The sequence below is a fragment of the Canis lupus genome, chromosome 11, assembly GCF_003254725.2.
Source record: "Canis lupus dingo isolate Sandy chromosome 11, ASM325472v2, whole genome shotgun sequence".
Lineage (NCBI taxonomy): Eukaryota > Metazoa > Chordata > Mammalia > Carnivora > Canidae > Canis > Canis lupus.
In genome coordinates this window covers 16,007,829-16,012,744 of record NC_064253.1, presented here as the reverse complement: position 1 = coordinate 16,012,744, position 4,916 = coordinate 16,007,829, and positions in this window count along the sequence as shown.

Sequence of the window (4,916 nt, the reverse complement as noted above, 5' to 3'; positions counted from 1 at the left end):
TATAATTTTTCATTTCAGCATAAATCCAGCAAATTCAAATGCAAGTATAATTTTAAAACCTCCTGCCTACACTCAAGTTGGAATGGAAACCTTAAAGAAATATTGAGGTCTATTCTGAATCATTAATGTATATGTCAGAGTTATTTTTTCTCATATCTTCACTATATGCCAAAGATCTTAGAGATGCTTTACATGTAATAATTTATTTAATCCTAAGTATTGTTAGCTGAATTTTGCAGCTAAGACATAGACTGATTATATGACTTGCCCAATATCACACAGGTAGAAGGCGATGGAAGAAGGATTCAAATGAAGGCAACTGGCCTCTAGAGGTCATTTGATTATCCTCTCTGCTATTCTTGATACGGATGGAAAATTCCTCATTTCAGTTCCTGAGATAAATAACTACAATTGTGTAATAACAGACAAGTCAGTTTTAAAACAACAATTCTTGGCAAAATTGCCCAAATTCAGATCCTTTACAAGGGGCACAATTCTATTTAATGGACAAACTCATGGAATCTCTGTCCTGTCTCCCTAAGTACATGTGAAGCCTTGTATCCTCCACGAGGAGCCTTCTATCCTCCAGAAAATCAAATGTAGTCAAAGGCATGTAAGAGGCCCTCCATAAATATCTGGGCTTACGGGACATTTTCCCATCAGACTCTAATTCCAGAATTCGGTTTCAATGAGGTGATTTTTCCACTTCTGATTTAGGACTGGTTTCTCCCTAACAATACTTATCCCCTGTACCATACATCTGGTCAGCCTACCCTGAGTTCACTGGAGGTCCCCACCTGGCAAGGCTTTGTCTTTATTCTTCTCAAAGACATCTGCTCTCTCTTGCTTTTAAAACAAAATTATCAGGCATCTGGGTGGCTCAGTGGTTGGGCATCTACATTTGACTCAGGTTGTGATCCCGGGTCCTGGGATCAAGTCTCTCATCGAGCTCCCCATAGGGAGTCTGCTTCTCTCTCTGCCTATGTCCCTCCCTGCCTCTCTCTGTGTGTCTCCCATGAATGAATAAATTTAAAAAAAATAAAATAAAACAAAGTTATCACTCAACACTTGATGTAAATCTGGAGCTCTCCAGAACATGTTAGCTTAAGAGCTGAAGCTGTCAGGTATAGGGCTTTAAGATCTTTCCAGGAGCCCTGGGCTGGGCAACATAGGTCATATCATGCCTCTAAGGCCAATTTCCTTGCAGGAATACAGTGGGTTATGTTAATATATTTAACCTGTGTCCAACAGAGACCGCTAAGTCTAGACAGGTAGCTTTCATTATATTCTACAACAATGCAGTGGCTGTGATAATAATAGAAGCAGCCCAAAGTTCCCACTCAAAAATACAAATCCCAATTCTGCCAGTCTCCAAATTCTATACACTTGGCTAATTCACTAATGTTTCTGAGCCTCAGTTTTCTCAGATGTAAAGTGAGGATAGGTGTGCTAACCCTCCCATCTGCCATCCATGAGTATCTTCTTGCACTTTATCAAACTCCTGGGGACAACTCAACAGCTGAGTATGCCCTTTTCAAAGGTACACCGTGTAAGGAGATAATGAGAAATCAGGCTCATCATACTTGAAAGCTGGTTCTTTCCCTTTCCCTTTTTCCTCTTTTTTTTTTTTTTTTTTTTTTTTGAAACATTAACCAGTAGCCAGGGCTTTGAGAAACTTCTGGGGAGTGAAGCATTGAAAATGTCCATCTGAAAGCCCAGACCAGCTAAATGGTGATTAAGACCTGTAAACAGAAAAGGACTGCATTGGGTTCATGCATTGTGAGCGTCTCAACCTCAAAGAATAGGTGCCATTGAATGCAAATGGCTAAGTAGGTAGAGGGGAGGAGAACTTGGAATTTAGAAGTCAGCTAAGTGGGAGAATCTTCTGGAAGCATTGCCTCTCTGCCCATCATTCTTTCAGGTGCAAAAGGAGAGGCCCACGGTCTTCTTCAGACCCTGAACTGCCAAAGTTCTACTGGGGACAGTGGAAAAATTCTTCTCCGATTCTGTTAACAACACACATTTTTTGATATAAAGCAAATGTTTCCTATGGAATCAGTTTTCTTTTCTTTTTTTTTCTTTCTTTTTTTTTTTTTTTTTTTCAGTTTTCTTATTCACTGTGGAAAGAGCTGTTTCTTTCGGACTCACTGTAATCGTAGAACCACCTTAGCTCACTCCACAAATATAAGACGTCTTCAAAACTGTAAGTACTAGTAACTGATTATGGAAAATGCAACCACTCCAAGGGAGTTAACTCAATTCCCCTCAGGGCATCACTTTCTTCAATGTCTGCATTTTAGAACTCACTATGTTATATGATAATTCAGAAATCAGCAAACTTCTCCTAATTGGCCGGAGAGAAAATATTTTTGGTTTCGTGGGCCAAGCAATCTTGGTATTTACTAGATCTCAGAGCATGAAAGCAACCATAGATAACACATAGGCAAATGAGTATGTCTGTGTTCCAATCACACTTTATTTATTTATGGACACTGAACTGTGGCTTTCATATAATTTTTCAGGTGTCACAAAATATTATTTTTCATTTGATTTCTCCCCTAATCATTTAAAATTCTAAAACCATCCTTGGCTCACAGTCCACACAAAAACAGGTGGGCCAAATCTGACTCCCAGGCCATAGGTTCTCTACAACTGTTTTAATTCATCTGCTTTGAAAGCCACAACCATATTTTCCTCAACTAAATACATGAAAATCAGATGTTTCTAATATCAGCAATGAATATAAATGGTAAGGATCATGGGAATGTGCAAACCAAAACAAGGAAGGAGAGAGGAAGGACAGAAGAACAGGAATATAAGTAACTGAAAGGTCACATCTTTAAGAGATGATTGAATTGGACTGTACTACTGTGAGAACATTTCTTGATAAGTTATTTGGAAACATTACTTTTGTTTTTTACTTTTAGAATTCAGATCACAGTTGAACGTGGATTGCTCAGCAGTGCTTCAAGAGGCTGCTCGGGCCTTGCCGTGATTAGCATCAGAACTGAAAGATGGGATACGAGCCATGATTGTTAATGGAAGCAACAGCTTTGTCCCATTATCATTCTGCATGACAGAAAACAAATCCAGATAGAAAGAAATCTCAAGCTTGTTTATGTGTCTTGACTAGCCTTAGCATTGAAGAGCATTTTCAGAATAATTCAAACAAACAGACATCTCTCTAAACCTAGGAAAAAATCTTGAGATGCAGAGATTTCTTCAGAGTCGCACGGTGCTTGTGGGTTTCAGCAGGACATCTTTTACCCCAATGAACTCAGCTGATAACTTGTGGTGTGAGTTTATCTGGTGCCCAAGGGAGAAATGGATTCAGGGCCAGTTCAAAAAGGTTCCTGCTTATTACTATCCTGGTCTCCATGGCTATATTCTTTCCAAATGAATATAAAGATCCCTAGGAGAGCTAAGGCAAGGCATTAAGACAAAATCTTTTACTTTCATATCTGTATGTTTTTTAAAAAAATCACACTACTTCAGCTAGAAATTCATACAAATGAGTGCCTATCTACAAGTCTCAGGGCCTCTAAAACTTTAGCAACACCAAAGACATAGAAACTCTAGATTATTTTCATTCTAGTAGGAAAAATCTCAAAATTACCAGGTTAGAATAAACTTTGGGTATCATGTAGCATTCCTCAACATTTAGTTGAACAATACTTAGGTCATTTCAGTTAGAAGAAAACCCCAAGTACCCTCCACACACATTAGGTTTCCTGTCCCAATATTTATGGTCCTCCCACAGTAGATATTATTTTTATGCCTAATTCACATACTGGAAGGCAGTTCACCTGTTAGACCCATTTTTTTTTTTTTTTTTTGGAAACTCACTGATGACTATGCTAGCCCACAATACCAACAATGGAGGAAAGAACTTTGAAAATTTTGATGAGTTTGTAAAAACTTTGAGTTTTTTTTTTTCTCACTCTACACTAGTGACTAACAAAAGCATAGGAAATTTTGCTATAGGAAAAGCCAGGCATGAGGATGACTCAGAAAAATCCAATAAAAAAGTATGGTCCTGGAACACTCCTCTTCTCTAGAAATTGAAGTGAAAAATAAATTTAGTTTGTTTGATGTCACTCAAGAGCAACCAGTTTTGAACCTGCAGCTTTTTGTTTAGCACAATATAAGTTCATTTTCTACCTCTCCTAATGTAAACTCTTCTTTCATCTTCCTTAGGCCAACCACTTCTATCTTCTCTCTTCAAATATACAGCTCCTCCAACAACATACATAACCTAAAATCTTGCTAGCTACCACTGAAAAAATGTGAGAGTATCTTCCAAATCTACTTCTTCTGAATATGTATTCTCATGACTCTTAGTTTACCTAGTAGAAAAGTAAATATCTACTAAAGTAGATAGATTATGTCACCTTTTTAATGATATCATGTGAATATTTATTTAGTGGAGCTGTTGAATGCTTAACATGTCTATCTGTACACAGATTTTATATTTTACATTGAAAGTTAGGGTCATATAGGAACTGAGTTTAACTTGTTTCCCAGAGTTGTCCCTAGACATTTTCTTCAGGGCTGGCCCTTTGTCTTGTCGGTTCATGTGCTAACTTATAAAAGAGCTTTCTATAGTTCCCTGCATCAAAACTTAACAACTTTGGCCATGCCCAGGTGGCTCTGTTAGTTAAGCATCCAACTCTTGATTTTGGTTCGGGCCATGATCCCAGAGTCATGAGATGGAGCCCTACTTGGGGTTCCGCACTCAGCACGGCATCTGCCTGAGATTCTCTCTCTCCCCCTCCCTCTGCCCCAACCCTGTTCTCTCTGTAAAATAAATCAACAAATAAAATCTAAAAAAACAAAAAACAAAAAAAAACAAAAAACCTTACCAACTTCATTAGCACTCTGCTCTGAACTAGCTGTTAGTTAAAAGTTGTGATAAT